Consider the following 18,791-nt stretch of genomic DNA (forward strand, 5'->3'; position numbering starts at 1 on the left):
ACAACATGTGACTTGTCTGAGCTGCAGGCTGCCTCCATCTTTGTGCTCCTGTAGAGCTTGTCCCTCCCCCACTGATGTCAGGCTGACCAGGCTGTGACCTCTGAGAAGGAGCAGGAGGGAGGAGCTGTACAGGAGCACAAAGGTGTCGGCCAAGCTCTGAGGAGTGAGTAACACTGACAAGACACATGTAGTTTTTTTAAATGCATCCAAACCAAAGTCCAGCCCCTGTGATTACCCCAGGATTTTGTCAGGGTGCAAGGTAAGTTATAACACACAATTATATTGTAATGCAAATGCTTCGAAAAGGCAGGAAAGCAGATTTGCTCTGCATGTGTAATAAGCTTCTGCAACCTGTCTTTAGTGAAAATGAGGTCCCTGGTGACAGGTTCACTTTACTGTAACATTACACTTCTCCTGAAACTACTACTACTCCCATCTTTCTATCTGATTCTTCCTGATCCCCTCCTGCGTCCTGTGTATTCCCTTTATGATCCCCTTGTGTGATTACACTTGTCATCCGTTACTCCCATCTCCTGCCTGTCCCTTCTGAACCCAAATGCACTTTTATGTGTGCTATGCTATTGTTATTCTACGCTGGACGCACCTTTTAGTGCACCGTGTAAAGAGCACTGCACAGTATTCTCTTTAGTGGTAGTTATGGTATCTTGTTTGCTAGCTAGATGCATTTGTAGCTCCTATTTGCACGGTGTACATAGGGGTTTTATTTTGTGAACTTTTCAGTACGCTGTGATAGGGCTATTTCCACTGCACTTTGGTGCAATTTATATATTTTTTCTGTGTGCCATCTATAAGTTGTGCCTGTATAGTTAGGTGCATTACATATAATTTTTCTGTGTTCTATCTATTAGGTACGTCGGTATAGTATAGTGCATTTTATTTAATTTTTCTGTGTGCCATCTATTAAGTGCTTCTGTAAAATTTGGTATACTTCATATAATTTTTCTGTGTGCCATCTATTGGGTGCGCCCGTGTAGTTTGGTGCACTTTATTTAATTTTTCTGTGTGCCATCTATTATGTGTGCCCATATTTCTTTGGTGCATGTTATATCATTTTTCTGTACGCCATCTAATAGGTGTGCCCATTTAGTCTGGTGCACTTTATATAATCTTTCTGTGTGCCATATATGAGATTTACAATGTCCAAAAAAATGGGACACCAGAGTCATACAACATGCTAGCCTCTGATACAGAGTCAGCTAGCAGGGATGATGGCCCCTTTTTGCTATCCTCCCCCTCATCTTCCAGTGACCTGAAAGAACCTCCAAGAAGGCGCGCCCTAGGATTTATCTGGGAGAAGAGCCTGGGACTTCTATGGGAGAAGTGCCTGGGTCTTCTACAGACCCACCTTAGATAGCCCCAGATAATTATGCCCCTCTGGTCGCAGACTTTATTGGCCAACCTGGGATACAGTATGACACAGCAGGGCTCAGAGCAGCGGCCTATGTATGAGAAATGTTTTCAGATATATCACACCTCCCCTGGTATTTAGATATTTACCCTGTACTCCGCACAGCTTAAACATAATGCCACATGCTGTAGCTTCCCTTCTGAGCCCTGCTGTGTGCCCTGCCTGTAGATTATTGCCACGTATGGGGATATGTATGCAGGATAACCCACATAATGCTTTTTCGGTTGTCTTCAGTGGCATGAGTTGGGCAAAAAACATTTGGCACCAAATCTAATTTTAGAAAACAATGCAATTTTTACTCCATTATTCACCTTGTATTTCGGCCAGCATCTCAGGGGGGTAAATGCTCATTGCAACCCTAGATAAATTCTTTGTGGGGTGCCCTTTCCAAAATGGGGTTACTTCTCAGGGGGTTCTATTGTACTGGTCCCTCAGGGGAACCCCATCACTAATCTAATGAAAACGGAGTTCCAAAAGCTAAATTTTGCTTGTTCCCTTCTGAACACTGCTGTGTACCCAGCCTGTAGATTATTGCCACATATGGGATTTTGCCATACCTGGGAGAACCCGCAATATGATTTTTAGGGTGTTTGTCTTCAGTGGCATGTTGTAGGCAAAATATATTTGGCCCTAAAATGGCACATTTCAGAAAACAATGGGTTAACATGCTTACCAAATGTTGATTTGAATAGTTTGAGGTGTTAAGTTAACAAAATGGTGTTACTTGTGGGGGTTAATAGTACTTCCAAACTAAATTGTTCATTAAAAATATAGCTTTTTTCAAATCTCTTGAAAATCTTAGAATTTGCTACTAAAACTATTAACCTTCTATTAACATCTGTAAAAAGTTTTTGTCAAATTTTTTTTTACATTTTTCCTAAATTGTTGAATTTTTACCCCCCAAAAAAAACCTAATCACGAAATTATACTACTAACATCAACTACTATGTGTCATGAGAAGTGCACTTAAGTGCTGGTCAGATTTTTTTTTTTTTTTAAGTCTGAACCTTAGAGGACATCAACCACCAGGATGAAGGATTATACTACAAGTACACTGATATACTGGTGTGTGCCCCCTATGGCAGGATATGTTCTACTTTTAGCTTCTTTTGCCAATGTTTTTGAGAAAAAAAGGCCTTAATAATTATGCAAATAAGCCTGAGAGGCTCCAGGCTCAATTAACATCTATGGAGCCTGGAGCCACTCAGACTGATTTGCATAATTTTAAAAACCTTTCACATACAAACTGGCTGTGTCCTAAAAGGGAATCCCCCCATTGTCTGTAATACTGTTGTTATGTAATACTATAATAGTGCCTACTATAACTACTTTAAAACTGCCCACTAGGTGCAAGAATACTGCTATCGTAATATAACCTCCATAATACTGCCTACTGCCTACTATAACTACTTTGAAATGGCTCACTGTGTACAATAATATACTGTAAGAACCATAATACTACCTACTATTTTAGATATTTAACAATATAACTACCCTAATATTGCCGCTATGTACAAGTATAAAGCTACTATAACACTGTTCCCTACATATATGAATATAACTATTGTAATAACTGTCCCCGATTTACAAATATAACTACTAATACTGCTCCCCAATGTCCAAGTGTATTATATATTATTATTTGTTATTGTATTTATTATTATTATTTATATTATTATGTTATTATATTTGTATATGTTCCCTATGATTTGTAAAGCGTTACGGAATTTGATGACGCTATATAAATATAGATTATTATTATTTATATTATATTTAATATAGAACTGCCCACTACAGCTCCTGGATCTGATTTTCTTCATGAAAGCTGCAGACTTTCACAGGAGATTAACGGCAACAGTGATTTTTATAGGAAGTGGACTCTGCAGGTGACAGTTGTCAATCAATCTCTGGTTACTGTCATTGCAGCCATGACATTGCAGGCATCCCATTGTACTGTCTCTGAGCTGTGAGTTCATTACAAAATCCAGTAAGTGGAGTTGTCAGAGCAGAAGATGTGAAGTTTGCGCTATGGGGAGTGGTCACAATTTATGTGATGCTGGAATGTTCTGTCAGTGCTACGTCTTTTTTTTAAATGAATTTTTCAAATATATTTGATAGTTCAGTCAATTTTGGCAGAATAAATTTGTGAAGGAAAATGTATTCAGTGAGCACGAAAATAGGGAATGTAAATGTAGAATAAAGCCATGGTAACAAACTTATATAGAAGCTATAAGAACAGTCCATGCTGTGCTCATAAGAATCCATAAGTACACTCAGGATTTACACCTGCTAGATTCTTTAGAATTTATGAAGACTGGTAAATTTTGGCTGCGGCCTCATAGTAATACTGGTACGCGATTGGGCACTTGAATGAAACCCACCCCTGATCCGGCCTGATGTAGACTTCAGCTGTAACCTGGTGCAGGCTATAGTAAACGTATAATGTGCCTAATAAGGCCCAAACCCTAAGGAGTTACGCACTCACTCCTTTCGCATCTGTGCTGCTACAACAGCGCATTCATGAGGGATGAAGCCATTAAAAAACTTGGTAGGTTAAAGTCGGACTGTTTCAAGTCCTACATTCGCTCTGACCTCAACCCTTTGGTGTAACTTTACCGTTTTCCTATCATATTTTCTCACCTTAGTTTTACTCGTTAAGCTTATAGGGCCTCGCACTCACGTGTGGATAGTCGGTTACTCATTTATCCACTGGGCGGAGCGGAGAGCTGCAGTCCGTCCTTGCGGGAAAAATTTGGGTTTATCCGATGCGCAGGTCCACTGCGCGCCTTTCGCGGGATGCACTGGTCACAAGTCCTTTCGGAAATAGAGCAGATTAGCAGAAGTCATCAAGATCGGGTAGTGTTGATCGTCCACTTAGGGGGTAACAATCAGGAACGCATCAAAGTTGGTGGGTTAATCTCCTTCATGAGGCAGAACTCCAGGTTCCCCACTTTTTTAAATTCCATTTCCCTGGCGTGGTTGGAGATCATTCCCCGATGGCACTGGAGAGGTGCGAGGGACCACCCTGCTATAAAGAGAGTAAGGAAAATCCTGAACATCAGGATTTCCAAACATGTGAAGTCCCTGGGAAGGGTTGCGTTTAGACACAAGGATCTGGAGGGAGATAACTGCCATCTCTTATTAGGAGACGGGGTCCATCTCAATCCCATTGGGATGGACATTTACTTTCTCAACATGCAGAAACTGGCTGAGAAGGCCGTAGCCATGGTCCGTGTGGGGGGTTGCAGCCCGTGGTAGGAGGGAGGAGGCTGCTCCGTGGTGCAATTTACACAGGCCCTAAGGCGATGGAAAATGCCTACATGCTGGCTGCCAGGCCACAGCCGCCATTTAGGCAAAGTTGGTTCCTAAGATTCTGAAGGAGCCAAGCGGGCCTATCAAGTTGTGAAATGTTTAAGTTTATAATGTTATTTAATAATGTAGTTTTTCCTGTTAATAAATGATGTGGCCTTCCCACATTACCCAAACATTTAGTTTCCAGGTCTGTTAATGGTAGGTTGGGTTTAGGTACAGGGTCAAGTACCATATTTAAGGTTGAGGTTTATCACTACCACCAATCCCTGCAGTCCTACCCTTCCCACTTTTCAAAAAGTGGACGGTCGCAATTTCTTGCATACAAGTCTTTATAACCCCCCCTCATGGCAAAGATATGAGGTAGGGCAAGGGTAGGACCATGGTTGCCATCATCGTGGATTCATTGGGAATGTGTTCTTGTTTTGCAATCAATGGGTGGGCCCACAGCATGTGCTGGGGCTACCTATCTATATACTGAGGGAGCATGTGCTTGGACTATCTATATACAGTCATGGCCAAAAGTTTTGAGAATGACACAAATATTATATTTTTACATGATCTGTTGCCCTCTGGTTTTTATGTGCGTTTGTCAGATGTTTTTATCACATACAGAAATACAAGTGCAATCATATTATGAGTAAAAAAAAACTTTTATTGACAGTTAGAATGAGTTAATGGAGCAAGTCAATATTTGCAGTGTTGACCCTTCTTCTTCAGGACCTCTGCAATTCTCCCTGGCATACTCTCAATCAACTTCTGGACCAAATCCTGACTGATAGCAGCCCATCCTTGCACAATCAATGCTTGCATTTTGTCACAATTTGTTGGTTTTCGTTTGTCCACCCGTCTCTTGATGATTGACCACAAGTTGTTAATGGGATTAATATCTGGGGAGTTTCAAGGCCATGGACCCAAAATCTCTATGTTTTGTTCCCTGAGCCATTTAGTTATCACCTTTGCTTTATGGCAAGGTGCTCCATCATGCTGGAAAAGGCATTGTTGATCACCAAACTGCTCTTGGACGGTTGGGAGAAGTTGCTCTTGGAGGACATTATGGTACCATTCTTTATTCATGGATGTGTTTTCAGGCAAGACTGTGAGAGAGCCGATTCCCTTGGTTGAGAAACAACCCTACATATGGATGGTTGCAGGATGCTTTACAGTTGGCATGAGACAAGGCTGGTGGTATCGCTCACCTTGTCTTCTCCGAACAAGCTGTTTTCCAGATGTTCCAAACAATCAGAAAGGGGATTCATCAGAGAAAATGACTTTACCCCAGTCCTCAGCACTCCACTCCCTGTACCTTTTGCAGAATATCAGTCTGTCTCTGATGTTTTTTCTGGAGAGAAGTGGCTTCTTTGCCGCCCTCCTTGACACCAGGCCTTGCTCCAACAGTCTCCGCCTCACAGTGCGTGCAGATGCACTCACACCTGCCTGCTGTCATTCCTGAGCAAGCTCTACGCTGCTGGTAGCCAGATCCCAAAGCGAAACACTTTTATGAGACGGTCCTGGTGCTTGCTGATCCTTCTTGGGCGCCCTGGAGCCTTTTTGGCAACAATGGAAACTCTCTTCATGATAGGATAGATTGTTTACTGAGGTGCAATTTTTCTAGCTGCGATACTCTTCCCTGTTAGGCCAGTTTTGTGCAGTGCAATGTTGACTCCACGTGTTTCTTCAGAGATAACCATGGTTAACAGAAGAGAAACAATGATGCCAAGCAGCAGCCTCCTTTTAAAGTGTCCAGTGGTGTAATTCTTACTTAAAGGGAACCTGTCACCAGGAGACCCATTTTTAGCACTCACCCAGTCCCCACAGAGCGTAGTACATACACTGCCAAAGTGTTTTTTGTATAAAAAATAGGTTTTACAGAAAAAAAGATATGTTATATTCTACCTTTCAGTAGCATATGCTGTGTGACTAGGCACTAGGCACTAGGCACATGGGAGTGGCTGGAAAGGAGCAGTTCCCCCCCCCCCACCCTTGGGAAACTGCTGTTTCAAATATATGAAAACACCCATCACTTGGCTTAGCGATGCCCCCTGCTCCTCTGCAGCCAATCCCGAGTGAGGGGAGTTATTCATATATTTGAAAAGGACACATGGAGGAGCAGTTTTCCAAGGGTGGGGGGGGGGACTGCTCCTTTCCAGCCACTCCCAGGAGACAAGTGCCTAGTCAAACAGCAGATGCTAATGAAAGGTTCTACATAACATATCTTTTTTTCTGTAAAACCTATTTTTTTTATACAAAAACACTTTGGCAGTGTATGTACTATGCTCTGTGGGGACTGGGGGAGTGCTAAAAATGGGTCTCCTGGTGTCAGGTTCCCTTTAATCATGACAGATTGATCTCCAGCCCTGTCCTCATCAACACCTACACCTGTGTTAATGGAGCAATCACTGAAACAATGTTAGATCCTCCTTTTAAGGCAGGCCTGCAACGAAGTTGAAATGTGTTTTGGGGGAAAAAGTTTACAGTACATGCACTAGGGGATTTTAGGAAAAGAAAAGGGTATGGACTGAGGGTAGTAGCACATGATTGCATAGAGATGGTGAAAAATGGTAAAACCGCAAAAAAAATAAATGACCTCTAAGACGTATAAATATTTTGTGAGGGCCATGACACTTAACACTAGACACAAAACACAAGATAGATGAGAAAAGTTAGTAGCAGTAGAAGATAATACTCCTATTGTATGGAGTAGAATATACAGAAATATTAGACACTGTTCTTTGGGCTGGAACCACAGATTAATCCAGCATAGCATTTTGCATATGATTTACTTTTCACCAGCACAGTTATAAAATATAAAATGAGAATGAGGATGAGGGCTGATGACAGATGTTTAAGGTATGGTGAAAAAGAAGCAGACTTTATTCACGTAATTTGGTTTTGCCCAATTTTGGGTTTTGGCAAAGGGGCTTTGCGTATATCTCGAATCTTTTAAAAACAAAAATGCGGGTGGCTATTATGTGTGATACGGAGGGATGCGGAGGACATCAAGATTCACAGCTTTCGATGCATAGAGTAATGCACCTGGGACAAGTGTGTATTAGTAGAAATTGGGGGAACGCAGAAGCTATTCCTAAAGAAGGTTGGATTACATTGGTTAAGAAAATTATGCAATATGAAGAAGTTTGGTTCAGAAGACAAGTAGTGGTAGGATGGAAAAAATGGGAAAGTTTATGGGGTAAATGGAGCCCTGAACCCTAGCCAGGAGGAATTTTTTTTTTCCCGTCGGTATGGGGAGGGGGGGATGAAGGGGAGGAAAGGTTATTTGTGATTCAATGTATTTGTAGGTAGCTATGATTAAATTAAAGAAGGAGTGTTTTGTTATAAAGAAAATAAATCGAGGGTGCACGGCTACCATTGTAGGAAATGACATGTATTGGAATTTGTTTTGTAATTCTTTTTATTGATGCTAATAAAAATTTGCTGGTCCTTCTTGTGCGCCCCGGAGCATTTTTGGCAACAATGGAACCTCTCTTGATGATGCGATAGATTGGTGACTGAGGTGCAATCTTTCTAGCTGCAATACTCTTCCCTGTTGCCAGTTTTGTGCACTGCAATGATGACTGCACATGTTTCTTTAGAGATAACCATGGTTAACAGAAGAGAAACAATGATGCCAAGCACCAGCCTCCTTTTGAAGTGTCCAGTGCTGTGATTCTTACTTAATCATGACAGATTGATCTCCAACCCTCTCATCAACACAAACTGATCACCAGCTGATCACTCTTTATAACATTCTGGAGTACATGCAAATTGCCATTATTAAACCTGATGCAGTAGACTTTGTAAAAATTAACATTTGTATAATTCTCAAAACTTTTGGCCATGACTGTACTAAGGGGCAGGGGCGTTGCTAGGCTGGTAAAAGATCTGGGACACAGGCCTTAAAGGGGTATTCCAGGAATCAGCATAATTCATTTACAAAGGGGTCCTTAAAATATGAGCTTATATGTAATTAGTTGTTATTTAAAATTTTGCTCCCTTTATCAGAAAAATGCTGGTGACATACACTGTGATAGAGAATTAAAATGCTACTGGCCCTTTAATCAGTCCGTTAATTTCCTCCGCGCAGTCCGTTGCAGAGCATACACAGGACAGAAGATGGTGTTGTGGTGATGGCAGTTACACATCATTACTATGGTAACAGAGCAAGAAAACCTGTTAGATCATCACTAGGAGCAGAGCATGAGAGGGAGGAGGAGTTACTGAGAACTAAAGGATCTTGGGACTCGTAGTGTCCAGTGGCAGCCATCTTTGTGATAACTTTAGAGAGGCCATAAAACTTTGTGAATCATAAAATCAAACTATTTAAGCTTAATTTTGTGGCTAATGACATTAAGTTTTGTTAGATTCATTTATTTATAGCATTATGGGTTTTTGTATCAGACGATCATATTCCCGGAATACCCCTTTAATGCATATGCATTGAATTTTCAGAAGTGACCAACTGAAAATACAGGAGAAATCTCTACCTATTCCATCCAGTGACAGATGGTGTCCTCCCTGTGAAGTTAACCGCACATATATATTTTGTTCTTCACTGTTCCTACATGTCATGTTAACACAATAAAGATCATTTAACCCCTTACTTTACAATTTACTTAGTTTTATTGCTGTTTTAGCTCATATCACTATCTATGCTACTCAATGTAAAATCCAAGGGTGTGGGCGGGGGCTTTCTAAGCAGACACATTACTGTAATACCCATCTAGTTCTGAGAGGTGACAAGAGGGGTGACAATGTGGTTAGATTATCAGGGTACGGGGTTTATATGCACTTTCATCTGGCTTCTAACATTGTACTAACACACTGACACATAGAGAGAGGAGACAGATCAGAGATGCATGTGTTGATTACACAGAGGCTGGTAGACACAGGCTGACAAACCATTACAGTGTTACACTGTGAGCCCTGCTACATCTCACAGACATGTGCCTTTCTCCCCCTTCCTCCGAGATCACTTGTCTCCTTGTAGCTTGTAGTTTGCAGCCTCTCTCTCTGCTCACATGTGCTGACAGGATGTGATCAGTAAGTGTCTCTGAGCTCCAGACAGGGGGCCACACAGCATAGACAGACACAAATCTCATCTGCACCATCTCACACAGAAATCCAACATGGCCGCCACCCGACCCTAAGACAGAAGTTACTGGATCGTGTCTAGGGGAAACTGAAATTGTGTAGAGCAGGACTGAAATGCGATCATTTTTCAATTACCAGGATGAAGGATTGTAAACCAAACACACCGGCATACTTGTGTGTGCCCCCTCTTGCAGGATCTGCTATACTTTTAGTTTCTTATGCCCTGGTTTATACAAAAAAGGTTTTAGAATTATGCAAATGAGCCTGAGGGGCTCAAGGTTCCATAGGTTTTAATGGAGCCTTGATCATGGGAAGTTTAAAGAAGAACAGATCCTATGAGAAGGATCACACACCAGTATGTCAGTGTGCTGGGTTTACAATCCTTCATCTTGGTGGTAGAGGTCCTTTGAATTCAGTACCACTGACACGATCTTTAAAACTTTCATCTTCTCTTTATTCATAATACAAACATTGTATGAAAAGTGTGTTAAAGACCAGTAGAACTCCATATATATTATTTTTATCTATATTTTTACTATTTTTCAGAGCCCCTAGGCTCATAATACCCTATTTTCTGTACCATTCTGCAAAGTCCCCTATTTATAATAGCCCCCAGCATTGTGGTATCATCTTTCCCAGTGTCAAATTGAAAAAAAGGCATACATACACCAGGGGTGCAATGATGGATCTGGGAGCCAAAAGCTCTGTCTGTTCCTCTGGCTCAGCTCCATCATTGAGACTCTGCTGCTCCTGTGGACGGGAGAGGATGCCATGTGCAATGTACCGTATATACTCGAGTATAAGCCGAGGCCCCTAATTTTACCACAAAAACCTGGGAAAACCTATTGACTGAGGGTGGGAAATGCATTGGTCACAGCCTCCCCAGTATATAGCCTGCCGGACCCTGCCCCATAGTATATAGCCAGCACCTGCCCCCCAGTATATAGCCTGCTAGCCCAAATCTCCCAGTATATAGCCAGCCCCCTGCCCCAGTATATAGCCAGCCCCCTGCCCCAGTATATAGCCAGCAGCGGGGGGAAACCAGAAAGGTGAGTTTTGATATATTTTTTTACTCGAGTATAAGCCGCGTTTGGGCTTTCAGCACATTTTTTTGTGCTGAAAAACTAGGTTTATACTTGAGTATATATGGTAATATGATTGTTGCTTTTATTTACAGCAAAAATTAAAGAACTGGGAGAGGGGTTAAAAAAGTGTGATTTACAAAAATTGTGCCATTATAAATGGGGGTATTATAAATTTGGGTTCTACAGGAAAAGGCAAAGGGATGTTAAAGAAAAATGAGAAAGTTTATATGGGGAGTAAAAGAAAAGGTGGGTACAGAATCAAGGGCACAATGGGGGGTGGGAGACTACTGAAAGCGGGCATCATAGGTAGGGGCTAAAGGAAGGAGGGCTTTATATGGAATGGTGTAGTAGGAAGGGAGATATTATCAATTGCTTGGCCTCAAAAGGGGGATATTACATTGTGTGGGAGCCATGAAGGGGCATTTTATTGTAATATTTTCCTACAGCCCTTATGGCAGCTTTTAACCTGGTGCAGGCTAAAGTAGTTACAATGGCTGTATTGCTGCGGAATTGTGAAAATATTTGTCAGTATTGGTGCTGTGTTTGATCTGAGTAGGACTTGAGTCCTGAAGAATTTCCATATTTTGCAATTTTTTCAATGTCCCAAAAGCTTGGAGGTATGTATTGAACCCCATATGTGTAATTAATATGTCCCAGAAGTATAATAAGTAATAGATTGTCGGTACGATTTTCCCCTTAAGACACAGTTAGTAGTATGTGGAGGAATGTATATGCACGTGATAGGTGATTCCTCTCACTGGTTAATAACACATTCTGTAAGCTAGTTGTGTTGCTCCTGGACAAATGTATAGAGGATGTACAGTGAGATGTGTTTGGAGGATTTTAGGTCTCTTGCACTTGTTTGAGGAGGATATTTGGTCTCCTTCAGTCCCACATGTCAATCACACAGCACCCACGTGGGGGCACTGCAATAGACGCTGGAGGGGTGGAATTTATACTGACACCACATGCTACATTGACATCTGTGCACAGTGATAGCTTTAGTGTCAGTGCGCTGGGGGAAGCTTTATAACATACATTGTAAAGAGACATCACTCAATGCTAGGATGCCCTGGGACATGAAACTGAATTTATTATTACCGTACATCTCTCCTCAGCAAACACTTGACTTCTCACATTGTGATACAGGAAAAAAATCAAGATTATTATCACCAAGAGTTGTTGAGCAGCAGGCACAGAAGGATGTGAAGCCGTAACTGATTGGGGGCATGTGTCCCCAGGGTCCACCAGTATGGATACATGATGTGTTATCTGAACAACCCAAGCAGCAGAATATAATGCAAAGATACAAATGCCAGTACTGTGTGCAAGAAAAGTGGTTACAATGGCTTTATTACTGTGGAATTGTGAAAATATATGTCAGATTTGGTGCTGGGTTTGGTTTTCACCTTTTTGACAGTTTGCGCTATGTTTATTTCATATGCTTAAAGAAGATTTGCCATCAAAATTAAACATGATAAACCAGGGATGCTTACTCCTACCCAGGCACAGTGCTTATCGTCTTATATATCGTCTTATAACCACACTCACCATATAGCCTACTTCTTTCTAAAATCAACTTTTTAAATATTGTAAATAAGCCAGAAGGGTCCTCTGTGCTATAGCTTCACGGGATGTTACACTGTGCAAGGAGCACTTCCCCCTCCTACTGTGTGCTGAAACTTCCTATGCTGCTGTGAGATTATGTCAGACAGGGAAGTGGTGAAGGAGCAGTGGGAGGCTGGGAGGCAGTGTAACAGCCTATGGGGCTCTGTAAATACCCCACAGAGCCCTGCAGGATCATTACCATAATAGTTGAATTTAGAAGGAAGGAGACCATAGACAACAAATGTAACATGATTATTCTAGTCATGATGCCTGGGTCTATGAATAAGTGCTTTGTCATGCTGGATGATGGTAGATGTCATACACCTCCATAGCAGACAATACTGAAAACATTCTCAATTAACAGGAGGGGTGTTCGTAAATTGTTCTGTATTAAGATCATACAGATAATGGTATCAGGTTCCTCCTAGGGACAGAAGGACAAAATGTTTGATTTATCAAGCAGTCTAAAAGTAAGAATGTTCTTAAATGCCCATGGTAACCAATTACAGCTCAGCTTTCATTTTACCAGTGCTCATGAATATTTTAAAGGGGAGCTTTAATTGGTTTCCATGGGCAACTAGAACATTCTTACTCTTAGCTTGATAAATCTGCACCAAAGTCTTCATTGGACAGATTCTTTCTGGGACAGATACATGCAAGTACAAATCCCTCAAGAACCATAGTCCAGAGCTTTCCAGGTAAAGATCCTGGCACGATTAGGATGATATCATCCCAGGGACAGACCCTTAAACACAAAGTCAAGATTTTTATAGTAACTGATCCTCCAAGGGACAGGTTCTTGGCGTTGGCTGCTCTTAATCCTGAGCGCACAGAATATCTCTATCACTAAGGATATTGTGAATTTCCAATGATTATAAAATAAATCCACTTTGAACACTCAGATAAGAAAAACTGAGTAGACTTATTCTTTTGCGTCACTCTATAAGTGTATGCCCCCTCTGCAGGGTTATCATAGAGCACAGAACAGATGCAGGATGACAGATTATAGGAGACCTTCAGATAGAATTGCCTTCATTCTTCTTTGATGTACATTTAAATGTGTTTTGTGCTGCCTGTCAGAAGCCATGTAAAACAGGTAGAAGGTGAGAGTCTTCTGTATTAAAATGCCGTCCATCTTATTCATCCTGAGCGCCGTGACTCCATCCAAGACTGAAGCAGCGCACACAATGTGCCGCTTTCATCACTTTTCTCTCCTCTATGAAGGGCCTTGTAATGTGTTCCTGTCACTTCTTTTCCCGCCCGGAAAATATGGATGTCAAGAAACCATTATCATGACATCAATCACCCAGGAATTATGAGTTAGTGCAGAATGTGTCATCTCTGCTTTCACTTCAAAGTTTTGTCCTAAACACAAATGACTTCAAAACAGATGGTCCAAAATACAGCAGACACCGGTACAAGAACGTGAGAGGAGGCACCTTCATGATTTTGTGTATGGTTTTGAAATGCAACTGCATTGGAGCAAAAACATGCATTTTTGATGGAGTTGTATTTTGTAACAGGAGAAAAACATTACTATATTTACCTGTAGAATATAGAGTGAAAGCATTTTTTTGCAATACACTTTTTGTTGGGGTATTAACCAAATCAAGCCCGATTAGAGACAGGTCTTCAATGTCCCACTCAAAATTTAGACTTCAGAACAGTATTCTAAAGAACTAGTCACTAGTGAGAAGCAAATGCTCTTCTCAATATATGGTGGCAGTGCTAAAGAACTTCAATGCAGCTCCCATTTTCTTTCATAGGAGCTGCATTGTACTTCTGTGGCAATATAGGAATAGCTACCAGGGGGACAAAGGGGGGCAGAGGCTCTGGGCCCCAGGACTTTGAGGGGCCTACTGACGAGACCTGCTCTAGTCTTTATGGTAATACATGTGTTCTTGCTCCTAACACACATGTATTACTGTTGAGCTTACAGGACCTGTAACAGTCCTCCAAAGGTCCTGTTTGGGGAGCTAAGCACAAAGGAGAAACGGAGCACATGTGTCAGGTAAGTATGAGTTTTATGTGTGTCTCGTCTCTGTGTCTACCTGTCTGTCTTGTCCATGTTCTCTTTGTAACTTTTCTCCTACTTTGGGTATAGCATATCACTATTACACCTATCCTAAATTAGGCTATTGCACAGCACTACTACCCCTATCCTGTGTACATGGACACAGTACAGTAGTACTAGTTAGTGGAGTAACTAGAGTCATCTAGGCCCCCGGGCAAAATTCATAATGGGACCCCCTCTCATTATACCCAACAAGCATTGAAACCTGCATGGCAACCCCCCCCCCCCCCCTTCAGAGTTTTATAGTGCAGTACTTTATAGAATCCATGGATTATTCTTTTTTTGAGGCCTGTCTGTCGCCGGCACGCGTGTATATGTACTTTCTTTTGCGGCATGAGAAATTGGCTAATGCACAGGACTGTGGAATCCTCGTCCGTGTGCATGAATCTATGGAATTTTTGTGCATAAGGCCCCAGTTTGTAATCTCATTCTAATTTATGTTAAGTGCCCCCTTTTAGAGCTACTGCCCCATTCCTTGTTGCCTACTTCTAATTTCATTTTAATCTTCACCTTTCTTAGTTTTTACCCCAATTTTTAGTGTAACATAACAAAACATGCTACATACAAACTATAACTTAACAAAAATATTATATTTTTGATTTTACCACATAGATACTGCACCAGATCCAAGATTACTGTATAGGTAAACTGCCAGAACCAAACTTACTACATGGAAACATTACCAGAATGAATATTACTACATAGATACTGTACCAGAACCAAGAATACTACATAGAAACCGCATTAGAACCAAGATGAAATAAAGTGATACTTTATCAGAACCAAGATTACTACATAGATATGGGAACAGATTACTATATAAAAACAGGAATTATTTTGGAGGAAATTTATCACAGTGTCTTATGATATCTTTGATTAGAGAACTTCTCCTTTTCTTTTCCTTTTCCACCGGGAAAAACAACTTCATAACACTAACTTGATACTATTCTGCTCACAAAAGTCAATATAGTCACAGTGCTCTCCCAGCAGCCAACATTCACAATGCCTCCAGGTCAGATGCCAGGTCATAGCCTTACCAAACCCTCTGCAGGTGTACAGATCATAACTAGTCATCTGCGTCAGTGCCCTCTCATCAATCATGCTGCACACTGGAAGTCTGTGTCACAGGGAGCAGCGGAGCATGGAAGCTAAAATCTCTTATGCTCCGCTGCCACAGAAGAAAGGTGGGATGTGGTCCAGGGCAAGGCTTTTTCCCAGTCAGATCCCACCACTAATCTGATCAGGGAGGGATAGATGGAGTGGCAGACCTGTTTGGCAAGTGTTATGATTATGAATGGTGACAGCTGTAGGCCCTCCTGATTTACACAAACCAGATGCAGGGCAGTGGTCCTTACACTGGATCGGGGGGCCTGGGGGTGTCATAATTCAAAATCAAAGCATCAGTGCCTAGTTATCAGCTCAATGCATGTGGCAGATGCTGTGAATCAGAATTGAGGCAGCCGCAGGCCCTCTCTAACTGCAGGCCCAGTTCTACCCTGCAACTACGATTGTTATGCCTCTGCTGCTACTCCTATCTTAAGGGTACATCACAGTGCTACCGCTCCTATCATGTCTGTTTGAGCACAGTACTACTCCTCCTATCCTTTATATATGGACATAGCTCCAGTGTCGGCGTAAGGGGGGCAAACTGGGCAATCGCCAAAGGCCCCAAGTTTTCAGAGGGCCCCCTGTTGATGCCATATCACACTTCATCTTCCATATGGAATCAACTGTGGCATCACCTTTTCGTGATGACTCATCTTCTGTGCTTTCTACCGCTGTAAAATCCTTAGCAGTCCTCAAGGAGGGGGGGAGATGTCTGCAGATTTGTTAAGATGTCACACTACATGAAGCTGCTGCAGCCTTCTCATAGAAGTGCCCCTCAGACACTACACATACTGTAGAGGTCCTGCATATAAAGTAATTTTTAACTGTGCATAAAATGTGTACAATGTAAAATGGAAATCTGACTGGTTTGTTGAAGTCTGTAACCTGATTGGAACTCTCTCTCTCTCTCTCTATATATATATATATATATATATATATATATATATATATATATATATATATATATATATTGTGGGGAATTGCTCTGGTAGTTGACTGGTAGCAGTGCAGGAAGCAGTGACACACGCAGGTTTAAAAGTCCAACTTAAGTGTTTATTCACACTTGCAAAACAGAACACAAATTCAGCCTTGGCTTAGGCACATGCAAAAACATTATAAAAGTAATTCCTGCCCGGCTAGGCGCTGTCTAATACATTTTGAGGACCCTAGCTATCCGGGTACCAGGCTGCCTGGCACACGCTCTTGACCAGCAGCAAGACAGGAGACCCTCAGTTACCTTTGCTGTGAGAATGCAATCTCGCTTTCAGCTCTCCAGGTAGGGCCTCTCCTACTGCTTCTGGCCTGCAGACTAAATCAGACCCTAACGAGGCCTGTGACCTGCACCTGTGGGCTATACAAAAGCCCAGGACCGAAGCCCGGGTGGAGTAGGAGTCCCACTACCAGCCTACCCCTACTCCATAATAAGCAGGCCCAGTACGGACATTACCAATGTGTCTGTGTTAGCTAGGCCAACACAGACAAAACAGACTATTCCTGCTTATCATGTCTGCATTAACCCTTGGGTTACTACAGACAAACCCAGGGCTTTTACCACACACCCTTCATCTGCCTGTAGGACAGATAGCGGTTTTCCCACACAACACCTCTCACTTTCTCACATACCCTCCCCCTCAGTTCAGACCCACCGGGGCGAACTCCTGACATTAAGCAATGCGTTCGGGACAAGGCATCCGCATTGCCCTGTAGCTTCCCGGCTCGGTGCTCCACCATGAAACTGAAATTTTGGAGGGACAAGAACCACCTAGTGACCCTGGCATTCTTCTCCTTAGTTCTACTCATCCACGTGAGAGGAGAGTGGTCAGTTATGAGACGGAACTGTCGTCCCAGCAAGTAGTACCGTAGGGACTCTAATGCCCACTTTATCGCCAGACATTCCTTCTCTACGATACTGTAATTTTTTTCAGCTGGCGTGAGCTTCCTGCTCAGGTAAGTAATGGGGTGTTCCTCGCCATTCACCTCCTGAGACAGGACAGCTCCCAGTCCTACATCTGACGCATCCGTCTGCACAATAAACTCTCTCTTGAAGTTTGGCGCAATGAGGACGGGAGATCCACGCAGACTTCAATGCCTGAAAAGCACCTTCTGCTTGTTCATTCCACCGCACCATGACCGGCCTTTTACCCTTCAGCAGGTCTGTCAGGGGAGCGGACATGGTGGCTAAGTTTGGTATAAACCGTCTGTAGTACCCTACAATGCCCAGGAATGCCCTGACTTGCTTTGTGCTCACTGGTTGAGGCCAACCCTGTATAGCGTCAATCTTGTTGACCTGAGGTTTAATTATACCTCGACCGATCACATACCCCAAATAGTGCGTCTCCTCCATTCCCAGCGCACACTTCTTGGGGTTTGCAGTCAGGCCCGCTGCCCTTAGAGAGTTCACTACGGCCTGTACCTTGGCCAAGTGACTCGCCCAGTCTTGGCTGTAGATGATAATGTCATCTAGATAGGCGGAGGCGTATCTCCTATGTGGCTTTAACACTATGTCCATTAACCGTTGAAAGGTAGCGGGGGCCCCATGAAGCCCAAACGGTAATACATCATAGTGAAAAAGGCCCTCAGGGGGTGATAAAGGCTGTCTTTTCTTTAGCCCTATCTGTCAGGGGTACCTGCCAATATCCTTTGGTTAGATCCAGGGTGGTGAAGTACCGAGCACCCCCTAGTCTCTCAATAAGCTCGTCCACCCGGGGCATGGGATAGGCATCAAACTTAGACACCTCATTCAATTTTCTAAAATCATTGCAAAATCGCAACGTCCCATCCGGTTTGGGAATTAGAACAATTGGACTGGCCCACTCACTTTTGGACTCCTCAATAACCCCTAGCTTCAGCATCTTCTGAACTTCTTCTGATATGGCTTGTCTACGAGCTTCGGGGACTCGGTACGGCCTTAATCTTACCCTTACCCCTGGCTCAGTGACAATATCATGTTTAATTACAGATGTGTAGCCAGGCAACTCTGAGAACACATCTGTATTTCTTGCTACAAACTCTCGAGCCTCTCGCTGTTGCTCTTTGGTAAGGGTATCGGCTATTCGCACTTCTGCCTCCGGCACAGGCTTATCTGCAG

This window comes from Engystomops pustulosus, chromosome 6 (assembly GCF_040894005.1).
Source record: "Engystomops pustulosus chromosome 6, aEngPut4.maternal, whole genome shotgun sequence".
NCBI lineage: Eukaryota > Metazoa > Chordata > Amphibia > Anura > Leptodactylidae > Engystomops > Engystomops pustulosus.